The sequence below is a fragment of the Symphalangus syndactylus genome, chromosome 17, assembly GCF_028878055.3.
Source record: "Symphalangus syndactylus isolate Jambi chromosome 17, NHGRI_mSymSyn1-v2.1_pri, whole genome shotgun sequence".
In the NCBI taxonomy this organism is placed as follows: domain Eukaryota; kingdom Metazoa; phylum Chordata; class Mammalia; order Primates; family Hylobatidae; genus Symphalangus; species Symphalangus syndactylus.
This window is the reverse complement of record NC_072439.2, coordinates 50,589,656-50,604,927: the sequence shown is the minus strand read 5'-3', so window position 1 is coordinate 50,604,927 and position 15,272 is coordinate 50,589,656. Positions and strand designations below refer to the sequence as shown.

Below are 15,272 nucleotides of genomic sequence, written 5' to 3'. Positions count from 1 at the left end.
TAATACAATAAGATTCTGCTAAACATTTTTTCCATAGTGGTTTGTACCATTTTAAGCTTCCATCAGTATCTAGTGGCTTTGTGTTCTCTCCAACACCTTATTTTTAGTATTTAATTTTGGTGTTTCTAATGAGTGTAAAGTGGTATCTAATTCTAATTTTAACTTGTATTTCCCTGATGATTAGTAGTGGTGAACATCTTTTCATGTGTTTATTGATCATTTGTAAATCTTCTTTTGTGAAGCATCTATTGAAGTCTTTTGCCTTTTTAAAGAAATTGGTTGTCTCTTATTCTTGTGTTGTAGCCATTCTTTATATAGTATGGATACAAGCCCTGTGTTAGAAATATATGTTCCAAATATTTTTCCCAGTATGTGGCTTGCATTTTTATTTTCTCAATGTTATGTTTTGATGAACAGATGTTTTTAATTTTGATAAAAGTTTGTTTACCAACATTTTTCTTTTATAATTAGTGCTTTTACATTTTTTCAAAGGAATTTTTCCTATCTCAAGGTCTCAAATACCTTCACTTATTTTTTTCTTATAAGAGATTCGTAGTTTGGGGTCTTTATGTAAGATATGAGTCTTTAGTGTAAGATATGAATCATTCATTTTTAAAATATGGATATTCAGTAGATCCACTATTATTTGTTGAAAAGGCTTTTCTCACATGTTCTAGCACTTTCTCTATGGATCTCAATGTATGGTAATGGTTCTTTAACCTTTTAAAAAAATGTATTTATCATGAGAAACAAGGAGACAAACCAAAATGAGGGACATCCTCCACAAAAACTGACTTTTGCCCTCTAGAAATGTCAATATTATGAAAAATAAAGGCTGAAGTACTAGTCCAGATTAAAGAAGACTAAAGAGACATCCTAGATTGGATCCTAATTCATACACATACACAAAATGCACTAAATACCACGTTAGCCCTGGGAGGCATTAAGGACAGTCCCAACTCACTGGCCAGGGTTGTTATGAATGGTAGAATTACCCTAGACTTCCTCCTTGCAGGCCATGGTAGAGTTTGTGCAATAGTTAATATTGTTAACAATAGTTAACCATCAATGTCTGCCTTAGACAGACAGGCAGCTTTTTCCTTAAATTTCAGTATTGACTGAAACTTCACTTGAGGCAATAATCTGCGTACAGCAATTTTTTTTTTAAAAAGTTAAAGAGCCATTACCATAATTTGAGATCCATAGAGAAAGTGCTAGAACAAGTGAGAGCTGGTCAGGCACTAGATGACTCCATGCCTCACTGAGGAAAAATAACCAAACATAGGCAAAGGAAATCCTCAGAAGCCCAGAGACAAAATGTCATCATATGCATTCTTTGTGCAAATTTGCCAGGAGGAGCACACAGATGTTTCAGTCAATTTCTCAGAGTTTTCTAAGAAGCACTCAGAGAAGTGGAAGACCCTTTCTGCTAAAGAGAAAGGAAAATATGAATACATGGCAATGGTAGACAGGGCCTGTTGTGAAAAGGAAATGAAAACCTATATCCTTCCTAAGAGGGGGAAAAAAGTTCAAGGATCCTAATGCGCCCAAGAGGCCACTTTCAGCCTTTTTCCTGTTCTGTTCTGAGTATTGCCCCCAAATCCAAGCAGAACATCTCGGCCTATCCATCAGTGATGTTATAAAGAAACTGGGAGAGATAGGAAATAACACTGCTGCAGATGACAAGCAGCCTTACGAAAAGAAGGCTGTGAAGCTGAAGGAATAATATGAAAAGGATATTGTTGCACTCTGGGCTAAGGAAAGCCTAATGTAGCATAAAAGGGAGTCATTAAGTCTGAAAAAGGCAAGAAAAAGAAGGAAGAGGAAGATGAAGATGAAAAGGATGAGGAGGAGAAAGATTAAAAAATGAAGATGAAGAAGATAATAAGTTGGCTCTAGTACAAGTTGTTCCCCTTGTCTCTAAAGCATTTAAATCCCCTGTGAACCCTCACTCCTTTTAAAGAAAAAATTGAAAGGTAAGGCTGCCTAAGATATGTTTTTAAACTGTATACTATCTTTTTCTGTATGGTTAACACACTACTAAGTGTATCTTCTGATTGTCCTGTCCTGGTGGTATTTTCAATAGACACCAACGTTGCCTGCTACAGTACTGGGGTTGTAAATGCGTGTGGAAATTTAAAGTAGGTTCTTGTCAGTGCACAGCCCAAATTAGTTATATATGAGGATGATAGTTTTTTCATCTTCAGTTGTCTCTGATGCAGTTTATATAAAGTAATTGTTGTTCAGTTAACTGAATACAACACTATAATTGCAAAAAAAAAGTTACAGCTGTTTTGTTGATGTTCTGAATGCTTTGATGAAAATGTTTTTATTAAACAAATTAAAGCCCAATTGCACAAACTTCTGGATATAAAGGATATAAATGGTCTATATATTGATACTCTATCAACACAACTGATTAAAAAGTTGAAAATTTAGGCAATTCGTTGACTTTGGCAAGTCTGCTTCTTTTGTGGGTGTTAATTATTTCCATTTCTGTATAGTCTCATGGTGTTTTGCTTTTATTTCTTCATATTGTTTCTTTATTTTTGTATTCTAGTTGAATATTTGTGAAGCTTTCTGCTTTCCCTGAGATTACAAGCTCCTTGAGATATCAAACTGTCTCATTCACTTTAATTTGTTTTTTAGCAGGTGCAAGGTACTTTGTTGAGTGGAAGGATATAGAAATAATGACAATCTGACATTTTCACAAGAAAGCCAAATTATTTTGGCATTGTTCAATAACGACATTGTAGGGAGAATAATATTAAGACAAATATTGCTTTCCTAGGAAGGTCAAATTTTATTCTTCCCTTGGGTTAATAGCAAACATACCTTACAGAATTCCCTTTTGGTTATGAAAATTTACATAAATAAAAATTATAAACTTATCTGAAGTCATAATTGACAGTTTCCTTTTAACTTCTTAGAATCTTCTCTATTTTCAGAATTAGTGATCGAGTGGTGTACATATAAAATGTTTTTTCCTGAGATCAGTTGACTGGGTGCATTCAGGGTAGTGTGGTCATAGACACATGGGATGTCTTTTTTATACTATGCTTTGGGTGCCACAAAAATGATACATCACATTTGCTTATTATTCATGGATTTGTTCTAAATTATCCTAACGTAATCTGCTTCGTACACCACATTTTATTCTGTTGCTGATTCTTCCAAATTCTAACCTCATTGCTCACTGTTCTGCTTTATGTATTTTCCTCCCCACTGACCTTGCCTTTTGGATTTGGCTTTTGTTAATGTCTTTCTAGCTTCAACTTTTGCAATCCATCAACCCCAATTTGGGTTCTTTCTTCACTTCACTTCCCTAATTTCCCCTGTTTGCAACCAAAACTAAAAGTAAACTAGCTAAATGAGAGAACTTGTTATTTATATAACTAAAAAGTTTAGCAATAGTGTTGACATCACAGGTTTAGTTGATGATATTGAAACCGCCTTTGCAAAAATTATAACAGCAAGAAAATTATGACAGTGAAAAAAAATCTGACCTAACCAACTCCATTTTGCATCTAACCTCCAAGCTGTTCTTGTTTATTCCTGATTCCTGAGTGTAGGGTGAACTAACTTTGTGAGGAATTTAGTTTATAGTTGAAGTTTGAAACAAATATGATAATATCCCTTTCCCGAAATAAACCCCCTCCTTGCCTGGGGACCAGACTGCCTTTGTAGGACTAACAAATTAGTCACAAGATTAGGAATTATGGCTTAGGAACCAAACAGCCAGAGGCCACAAGATTCTAAACCTCTTCAATTGCTACTAGGGATAATATGACTATTGTAAAACCTAAGATTGTTGCTTAAGATATTTTTCAGACCCTGTACTCAATGGATCAGCTAGTGTCACCCAGATAAATAAACTGGCTCATCTGATCCTGTGGCCCTCTCTAGGAACTGATTCAGCATAAGAAAATAGTTTTGACTCCCTAGATTTCATCTCTGACCCAACCAATCAGCACTCTCTGCTTCCTGACCCCCTACCCAAAAAATTATCCTAAAAAAAAAAAAAAAAAAAACCCAGTCTCCAAATTTTCAGGGAGATTGATTTGAGTAACAGTAAAACTCTGGTCTCCCATTCAGCCAGCTCTGGGTGAATTAAACTCTTTATTGCAATTCCCCTGTCTTGATAAATTGACTCTATCTGGGCAGTGAGCAAAATGAACCCATTGGGCAGTTACAATGTTTGTTAAGCCTAGGCCTCTATTTTTGGTCACCTGTGTCATGTAGTTACAGGACGGCCACTAATAAGTACCGTTTTGCATCCTAGTGGATTGGTAACCCTATTGAAAAGATAATTTCTTTTTCCCCCCAAATTCTATTTTTTTTTTTTTTTGTTTTTTTTTTTTGAGACCGAGTCTTGCTCTGTCACCCAGGCTGGAGTGCAGTGGCGCAATCTCGGCTCACTGCAAGCTCCACCTCCCGGGTTCATGCCATTCTCCTGCCTCAGCCTCCCAAGTAGCTGGGACTACAGGCGCCTGCCACCACGCCTGGCTACTTTTTTTTTTTTTTTTTTGTATTTTTAGTAGAGATGGGGTTTCACCGTGTTAGCCAGGATGGTCTCAATCGCCTGACCTTGTGATCTGCCCGCCTCAGCCTCCCAAAGTGCTGGGATTACAGGTGTGAGCCACCGCACCCGGTCTTTTCCCCCAAATTCTAAACCAAATATTTAGATTGAATCTCAGTGGACCAATCTGAGACATGTGCCTCTCTATCTGGAACCAATTCTTGTGGTCAGGATGGTGGGATGTGCTGGTTTGCCAGGCCAGGATAACGGGATCATCCCTAGAACTCTGCATAAACTCCATGCAAAATACTTAATGCAGCTACTACTGCTGCTGCTGTTGCCACCCTTTCCAGAAGAGATCTTGAGCAATCCTCACTTCTGTTTGTCACCAGCTTCCAAGTCAAAGTGAAAGTCATAGGTCAGTGCCCTTGCTACTAGGAGGCTGGGAAAGTGAGAGTCTGACTTTAACTTTGATGGTAGGAAGTGTCTCTGCCTCCTATGGCTCCTTAGCTAGAGCATTCCCCAGTCTTAGGGTGTGGGGTTCAGATCTGGACAGCTAAAAAGAGTGACCAATATCCACTAAAGGAGGACATAATTATTTGTGGATGGCTTGTGGTGTGCTGTACTTGGAACTGTAAACACACTGGAAAGTTTATCTCAATCCATACACTGTGATTCCAAGTGGAGGGCAATTAAAATATACAGTTAGTAATTAAATTTTTTTCTGTTAGGTGTGAGGGAAATCAAAATATCTTTCCCCCAAATATACTTCTTTGACATATTTTGAGTTGTCTGTTCAGAAGTCCTGCAAACAGAAGCAGCCCTGCAAAGTCTTTCAGGGGGAAGGTTTGCATCTGTGGAGAATCCACACTGATGCAGTCGGTTTTTCTATGAGGCCTTCCTTCTCTCATCTGTCCAGATCTAGGAAAGGTTAATTGAAGAGTCTGACCCCTTTAAAGGTCTGAAAGAAACATTTACTCTCTCTTCCCTCTGAGGGCTGCTACCTGTGAGGTTTCATCTGCATAACAAGGCCACTTTTGCTAGCCTTGCCTCTTCTTCTTCCCCTCCCATAACCTGTTTTGTCATAGTCCAAGCCCTCATTCTTTCTGTTACCTCAAGATGGCATTTGACCTTCTGAACCCCATTGGAAGGTGGAGAGTAATCAGTCTGTAGTTCTTCCCTGTGTGCACATCAATATATTTGTTTTTCTTTTCTCCGGGTAATGTGCATTTTGTGAGTTGATTTTTCAGCAAAACTTCGGAGGGTGAAGGGGAAGTTTTTCCTTGGCCTCTACAGGCATGCAATAATTTTTCCATAGATTTTGAAATTTCTGCTTTCCGTCTCATGTGCATGTTTTAAATTTCTTTTTTACTTAAAGCTTTGGTGATTAATAAGGCAAGTGACACCTTTGTGTCTGTTTGTGTTTCATGTAACTGTGTGAGATTTTGGAGACTCTCTAAACTGTCCATGGTGTGATAATTTATCCTATGTGATGTCTCAATTTCTGGAGAAGGATTTCCCCAAGCATTCCATAATATTAAGTAGAAAAGGGTTCTGAGGTCAAATATGTTTGCTTTAACTAAAACAAACAAGCTCCTTTAGTGTAAGGTTTCTTGGAGTCTTTAATATGCATTACAAATCATCTAAAAGGGACTCTGCCATACAGCTATTTCCCAAGCATGTCTCACAGCAGAGGGTTGGGATAACCGAGTCCAGCTAAAATTAGAAGACTTATGACCACTCCTGTGATTTCAGTGCATTTGGCTGTGGAGTATATTCTTCAAAAGCATCAATTCAGACCAGTTATTTTGGGAATACATTTTGAGATCTTTAGAAAGAGTACATAATTACAATTACATAAACTTAAACATCTGGCCCTGTGGATTCATGGTCTCTTTTGTTCAAAACCAAAGAATGTATTGTGATTTCAATGTTAAGGTTCTTGAGCTAAGTGTTATGGGGTATTCAGAGATGAAAAGGGCTTAATTGCATTCTTTAAGACCTGTAGTGCCAGGCAGGCAAACAGGCACAAGAACTAAAGGAGTAGTTCTCTTGACTCTTTTTTTCCTTTTAGGGTGTGAGTTTAACAACTGGGCCAAATGATGATTCTGGAAAAACCATTCTCTCTCAACCTGAGTGCTACCTAGAACTGATGAGTAAGGAGTAAACAGAAGGCTGACTTCCTCTCTGTTAAAATGGCCAGGTGATACCAGGGAAGAGAGAGAAATCAGAGATGAGTAATTCCTGTTAAGTCAGAGGAAACAGTTCCAATTACTTGGAGAAGTTTAAGTACTTTATACATGTATTTGTGTCTGTTAGATATTGAGTATGCTAAATCAAGCCTAAAGCTGACTACTTACGTATTTTAAGTTTGGCCTATAGATTTCCCTGTATATACTGAAGTACAAACTAAATAGAGGTGTATACAGATGTCACCTACACTTGTGCCAATAACTGAGTTTTGGCCAATCAAAGGGGGCTAACTGTTCAAACCATGTTGAAATAAGGTAAATGCTGAGCTGTAACCAGTCTGGCTGTTTCTGTACCTCACCTCCATTTTCTATATGCCACTTTTCTTTTTCTGTCCATAAATCTACCACGTGGCTGCAATAGAGTCTCTGAGCCTACTCTGGCTCAGGAGACTGCCCGATTTACGAATTATTCTTTGCTCAATTAAACTCTGTTAAATTGAATTTGCCTATAAACAACCAGGATCATTTTTATCTGAGAATTATTCTTGCAGAAATCCTGCATCATTTGCAAATTAAAATCACAATAAGATACCATCTCACACAAGTCCAAATGACTATTGTTAAAAAGTCAAGAAATATATAAATCTATAAATTACTTTGGGCAGTATGGCCATTTTCACGATATTGATTCTGCCAACCCATGAGCATGGAATGTTCTTCCATTTGTTTGTATCCTCTTTTATTTCATTGAGCAGTGGTTTGTAGTTCTCCTTGAAGAGGTCCTTCACATCCCTTGTAAGTTGGATTCCTAGGTATTTTATTCTCTTTGAAGCAATTGTGAATGGGAGTTCACTCATGATTTGGCTCTCTGTTTGTCTGTGATTGGTGTACAAGAATGCTTGTGATTTTTGTACATTGATTTTGTATCCTGAGACTTTGCTGAAGTTGCTAATCAGCTTAAGGAGATTTTGGGCTGAGACAATGGGATTTTCTAGATATACAATCATGTCATCTGCAAACAGGGACAGTTTGACTTCCTCTTTTCCTAATTGAGTACCCTTTATTTCCTTCTCCTGCCTGATTGCTCTGGCCAGAACTTCCAGCACTATGTTGAATAGGAGCGGTGAGAGAGGGCATCCCTGTCTTGTGCCAGTTTTCAGAGGGAATGCTTCCAGTTTTTGCCCATTCAGTATGATATTGGCTGTGGGTTTGTCGTATATAGCTCTTATTATTTTGAGATACGTCCCATCAATACCTAATTTATTGAGAGTTTTTAGCATGAGGGGTTGTTGAATTTTGTCAAAGGCCTTTTCTGCATCTATTGCTACCAATGACTTTCTTCACAGAATTGGAAAAAACTAAAGTTCATATGGAACCAAAAAAGAGCCCGCATCGCCAAGTCAATCCTAAGCCAAAAGAACAAAGCTGGAGGCATCACGCTACCTGACTTCAAACTATACTACAAGGCTACAGTAACCAAAACAGCATGGTACTGGTACCACAACAGAGATATAGATCAATGGAACAGAACAGAGCCCTCAGAAATGATGCCACATATCTACAACTATCTGATCTTTGACAAACCTGACAAAAACAAGAAATGGGGAAAGGATTCCCTATTTAATCAATGGTGCTGGGAAAACTGGCTAGCCATATGTAGAAAGCTGAAACTGGATCCCTTCCTTACACCTTATACAAAAATTAATTCAAGATGGATTAAAGACTTAAATGTTAGACCTAAAACCATTAAAATCCTACAAGAAAACCTAGGCAATACCATTCAGGACATAGGCGTGGGCAAGGACTTCATGTCTAAAACACCAAAAGCAATGGCAACAAAAGCCAAAATTGACAAATGGGATCTCATTAAACTAAAGAGCTTCTGCACAGCAAAGGAAACTACCATCAGAGTGAACAGGCAACCTACAGAATGGGAGAAAATTTTTGCAACCTACTCATCTGACAAAGGGCTAATATCCAGAATCTACAATGAACTCAAACAAATTTACAAGAAAAAAACAAACAACCCCATCAAAAAGTGGGCAAAGGACATGAACAGACACTTCTCAAAAGAAGACATTTATGCAGCCAAAAAACACATGAAAAAATGCTCATCATCACTGGCCATCAGAGAAATGCAAATCAAAACCACAGTGAGATACCATCTCACACCAGTTAGAATGGCCATCATTAAAAAATCAGGAAACAACAGGTGCTGGAGAGGATGTGGAGAAATAGGAACACTTTTACACTGTTGGTGGGACTGTAAACTAGTTCAACCATTGTGGAAGTCAGTGTGGCGATTCCTCAGGGATCTCGAACTAGAAATACCATTTGACCCAGCCATCCCATTACTGGGTATATACCCAAAGGTCTATAAATCATGCTGCTATAAAGACACATGCACACGTATGTTAATTGCGGCACTATTCACAATAGCAAAGAGTTGGAACCAACCCAAATGTCCAACAACAATAGACTGGATTAAGAAAACGTGGCACATATACACCATGGAATACTATGCAGCCATAAAAAATGATGAGTTCGTGTCCTTTGTAGGGACATGGATGAAACTGGAAAACATCATTCTCAGTAAACTATCGCAAGGACAAAAAACCAAACACCGCATGTTCTCACTCATAGGTGGGAATTGAACAATGAGAACTCATGGACACAGGAAGGGGAACATCACATTCCGGGGACTGTTGTGGGGTGGGGGGAGGGGGGAGGGACAGCATTAGGAGATATACCTAATGCTAAATGACGAGTTAATGGGTGCAGGAAATCAACATGGCACATGGATACATATGTAACAAACCTGCACATTGTGCACATGTACCCTAAAACCTAAAGTATAATTAAAAAAAGAAAAAAAGTCAAGAAATAACAGATGCTGGGGATGTTGTACAGGAAAAGGGATGCTTATACACTGTTGGTGGGAATGCAAACTAATTCAGCCCTTGTGGAAAGCAGTTTGGAGACTTCTTGAAGGACTGAAAATAGAACTACCATTTGACCCAGCAATCCCCTTACTGGGGATATACCCAAAGGAAAATAAATCATTCTAATGAAAGACACCTGCATTTGTATGTGTGTTGCAGCACTATTCAGAATAGCAAAATCATGAGCTCAACCCAAGTGTCCACCAGTGGTGGATTGGATAAAGAAAATGTTGTATATACACACCATGCAATACTACACAGCCATAAAAAAGAATGAAATTATGTCTTTTGCAGCAAACTTCATTGCAACTGGAGGTCATTATTCTAAGCGAATTAATGCAGTAACAGAAAGCCAAATACTGCATGTTTGCACTTGTAAGTGGGAGCTAAACATTGGGTACGTATGGACACAAAGATGGGAACAGTAAACACTGGGGACTTCAAAAAGGGAAGGGTAGAGGGGGACAACGGTTGAAAAGTTACCTATTGGGTACTATGTTCACTACTTGAGTGACAAGATCATCAGAAGCCCAAACCTCAGCATCATGTACTACACCTGTGTAACAAACCTGCACATGTACACCCAGAATCCTTATTGAAGAAAGAAATCTTGCATTTTATCATTATCATTGATGAAGTTCAGAAAATGCTACTCCAAAATATGACTTTAGAAGAACAGAATATGCCACCTCAAAATATGCCTTTTAAGCCTAAGGATTATTTTGAGTTGATTATTACCGGAAACAAGAGACACAGGAGAAACTCTAAAAATAGAGTAGAAGTTACCATTTGTAAAAAAGTTACATCTTTTAAAAAATGTTCCTTTTGTATGAGTATCTCCACTTTGTACCAGGAAGAGGATGACTCTAAATCACTAGAAAGTGTTATTAATAGAGAAGTATTGACTAAAACCTGCATAGTAAACCTCTCTCTGTTTCAGTGGGTGATGGCATTTAGTCTACCTTCTTAGATGTATATTCTTGATATTTACTCATTTTGCTTTGGGTGGCTCCCATGTATACATGATGTATACATGTTAATAAACTTCTGCTTGTTTTTCTCTTGTTTATCTTTTGTTACAGGGATCCATCCCAATTGAAAGAGGAAAAATTATTTTTCCTCTCACATTATTATTGTCATTATTTCCTCCTCCTCCTTCTTCGTCATCATCATATTCTATCATCAATTCCTAGACCACTTACTATGAAAATAGAACCTTGTTGCTTCAACGCTGATGTTAAAAAGGCAATAGGATTTTATATTATAGAAGAGGCAAGCTCCTAAATGGGGAATTATTTCAGAAAAGTTAGCTTTTGTTTGTTTGCATCGAATCAAAACAACTGATTCGTTCAGTCAATTCGGTAAAAATTCTCCTTTTATACACCTTTTTTAACTGAATTGTCCAGTTGTTTGTGAGGCAGCCAGAATTACCCTGTAACTTGATGGGTATAACTGACTGATGACCTGATCTGCTGCTATTGCTCCAAGGAGGGTAAAAACAACCTGAAAATGTTGTACAGGTGCACCTATGCCCAGTTAGTTTTGTATAATTATACTTAATATTTGGATAAACTGTCTTTTTATGGTTATGGAAAGAGAGGCAAGTAAACATTTTCTTGGCTGGGGTTCCTTTTTGGCATCTACTAATGTTGGTATATGGTTTTATTTTTATTTCCAAACATGATCATCATCATTAATAGGCATAGTCTGCATATCTCTGGTGGGAATGTTGTTTGTTACTGAATTGCAGACCAGTATTTTGAAAGCTGAGAGATAAACACAATTGCTTCATTCCATAAATCTTACCAACTGAGTCATCAGTTTGAGGTTCCTTATTGAAATAAGGGAAACATATTTAATCATGCAAATATTTGGAAACTCCAAGCCTATCTCTATTTGGAATTTGGGAGATAATTAAAATGGACAAGTTATGATTGATTAGTGCATGAAGAATGGACTAGTTAAAAGGCAGTTGGTTCTCTTTCTATTCTTATATCAACACTCCATCAACAGGAATTAAGAAAACAGCATAACTAGGCTCCAGCTCCTCACTGAGGGCAATTAATCAGGACAGAAGAGTGGGGAGGTAAACTGGAATGCTGCCAAATAAATCAACCTGTTTTTGTTCCTACATTTATCTTTGTTAATTCTCATAGGTCATCTTAAGAGTCTGATCTTTGATTCATGTAATAGGTAATAAATTTTAGAAAAAAATTCCTAGGTATTTTGAATTATTAAATTACATGTTATATTTTCATATTAATATTTCTTGGAAACAAACTTATAAGAAGAAGTACATTTCTACTTTCAATTCAAATATGAGAAATATTTGTTTTATTTCAGTTTATAAGGTAAGGGGAAACTATTTTTATTCTTAAAATGCTGTAACAGGACATTAAAGCTCTTTAAAACCTTTTGAGGAAAGGGCAGGGTTTTAATAAATAAATGTTAATAATATAAAATGCCATATTGGGTAGGAAATAAAAGCATAAAGTCAATTCAAATGTCAATATTTTCTGACAACCTGTTTACTGTTTACCTGATATGAATCTTCAAAAAGGTCTTTGTTCTACTTTGCATGGCTCCAGTTCAATTTCAATTTATTTTAAAGATTAGTTTAGAAGGGCAAGCCCCAGGCACACAGATAATGCCGGTGATGCTGTCATTTGGCAATCCAGTTCTAACCACCAGATTTGTTTCTTTTTTTTTTTTTTTCTGTTTCCGATTCTAAATCATTGAGACTCTAGTTTCTTCCTACTATATTACCACGAGGTAATTTTATAAGCAAACCTTTAATCAGCATGGTTGATACTTGAGAGAAACAGGTTGACAATAAGTTCTCCTGGAGTCATTTGAAAAAGCTGGCATTTGAGTGCTCAGAAATATGATCGGTGCATGTCCATATTAGGACATGGATTTTTACCCTTTAAGAGTGAAATATTTTAATGTTGGGATGTTTCATAGTTCCTTTGGAAAATTAGGTATTATATTGCCATACTTTTATGTAAGGAAAATCTTTCCAAAGAACTCTGAGAATTAAATGGCTAAATTGACAACTTGTTTGAGATTTAAAAGATGATTCCAGAGTTTTTGATTGTTCAATTTTCTTTTATGTCAGAATTTTAATTTCCAAATGCAAGAAGGGTTGTACTTGCTTCACAATTAATGACCTAATTTTGCAGCACTGCATGATGCTCCCCAACATTGATCTGACTCGGAGGCAAGTCTGTTCAACATGATGTCAGCAAGAATTATTTTGACAGCTGCCAGAGCAGTAACACAGACTCAAAAAGTTTTCATTTTAGTATGTGGTGTTCAGAATATTGGTGTGATGTATACATGCCAATGGACAATCAGACAGTAGCATAACGTTCAAGAGAAGAACTCACAAGGAAAAGTGATCACAACAATTAAACAAAGCATCAGTTTTCTCAGTGAACATTAGGAGATAAACCCAAGCACACAAAAATATCCCCTCTAATTTCAAATGGAAATAACAGAATCAAAGGCGTATTCTTCCTCTTGACGGTCTCTGGTATTGCATTACAGCCAGAATAGTGATTCTAAACCACATGAAATGCCTTCCCTGATCCATGGAGTGTTGGCTGTTGACAGGTCCTACTTAGTCAGAGGAGAATGCCTCTGTGGATGGGCTACAGTTTTCATTCTCAGGATTGATGGTCTAGCATCAGATTCCATGATAAACTTGCTTGAAGCATGGTCTTGTGTTTTCTAACAGCGTTATTAGATAAACATTTGGTATCTGCATTTCAGAGTGGTAACACAAGGATAAATCAAATAGCAAATTAAATTTAGGTATGCCATCTGCTGCCTTTATTTTATGAATTCCAGCCCATAGGACATTGACTGGGCATGAATGTCTAAGCCATTGTCTTTTATGGTCAGACTTACTACAAACATTGGACAAATGTTCATCCAAGCTGTTGGTCTTCTTGGAAAGAGTAAAATTCAGCAAAAGTGAATTTTTTTTTTTAGTTGTTGTAAGTTTTTTGTTTTAATAAAAATAAACCACAACAGAAGAAAAAACAGCATGTACTCGTTTCTCCGAGTGCAACATCTCAGCAGGCTTTAGGAACTCATCTGCAAGGGGTAAATTGTTTAATGCGTAATTGTAAGCAGAACTGTAAAAAGCCATATTAGGCTTCCATGATTTTATTCTCTTCTTCTGGTAAAAGATCATTACTTCTCCCTGGGCCCCTAATGGTTAAACCTCTTACTACTTTTCTAAGAAAGTTCTTGATTTCTTCTGATGGTAACTCTTATACCATGTCTTTACTCCCCAGTGGTTTCATTAAGAATTTATATTTTCCTAGTGCTTCTGAGGAAATTTCCCTTTATTTCTTTTATGTAATTTTTATTTGTAAATTAGAAATAACTTTACAAATAAAAATTAAATATATTAGTGGTGTATTACTTGTTTTGATATAGTATGTACATTGTGGAATGGCTAAGATATTTAACACAGGCATTACCTCACATACTAGTCTTTTTTTTTGGTGATGAAAACATTAAAAGTGTACTCTCAACAATTTTCAAATATTCAATATATTGCTATTAACTGTTATCATTATGATGTACAACAGATCTCTCAAACTTATTTTTTTCTGTCTAACTGAAATTTTGTGTCCTTTGACAAGTATTTTTCTTACCAAATCAGTATAAACAGAATAAGACATTTTCTTATTCTTTTTGACACCTACATTTTTAAAACTCTTCATTTCTTGGAATAGGTATATCTTCCTTGAGGTATATTTTCCTTGAGTAGTCTAATGTAAAGTATGAATTTACAGACATAAAATTACGTTTTGGTGCTCTTGTTTGGAGGCGGTTTTATCTTTTAATATTGATGCCAACCTGGTTTTTTAACATCATTTGCTCAGACACAGTGGTTACCGGGGACTAGTAGTGCTGCATTTCAAGGACTTTTGCAGGTTTTTTAGCTAACACCATAAAACAAGTTCTCTATTTCTGAGGCTAATAAAAGTCTTAATGATATGTGCATCCAACAGATGGGACAGAGGGCTATTTTGGCAGTGGGCAGTTGAAATCAGCCCTCAGTTGTTTGTATAAGGCACTCACTAAAGTCAATAAAAGGTAATTTTCACACACAATTTAGTTCAGAGTGTAAAATGTTGGGAAGTGTAGCTGGTGTAAGTCCAATGGGCATAAGGGTAGCAGTTGGTAAAAGTTGTGTTTGATGGCAAATTTTAACTGACAGAGTGACAGGTTGATCAAGAGAAATATGGACCAAGTCATAAATTGTCGGCCATGGCAGGGCGTCAGAGGCAGTGCGAAGAACACAGCTGAAGCAATTACCCCCAACATCTCTCACACAAGGATTAAAAAAAAAATCCCTCTCGCTCTCTTTGTGTTCCCAGTCTTCTTCCTTCTCCACTTGCTCACTCCTGCATTATACCCTTTTTTTTGAAACCATTTGTTTGCTCATCTTTCCTCTTAGCATTTTTTTCTAATAAATATTCACAAAAATCAATACTTCAGTGTAGGAGCATCATAAAGGATACCAGGAGGATCCAGAATATTGTCCATTCTGGCCACACAGGGTCAGGTGTGTAGCTCAGATCCCTGATATGAAAGAGG

The 15,272-nt window shown here is 37.0% G+C and overlaps 1 protein-coding gene and 1 pseudogene across 4 annotated transcripts in view; one reads left to right on the top strand and one right to left on the bottom strand.

The window, feature by feature from the left end:
- The window catches only part of CPB1 (carboxypeptidase B1), a 72,234-nt gene that overhangs the window by 33,267 nt on the left and 23,695 nt on the right, over positions 1–15,272 (bottom strand). The window lies entirely within an intron of this gene.
- Positions 1,069–1,961, top strand: LOC129466857 (high mobility group protein B1-like; annotated as a pseudogene).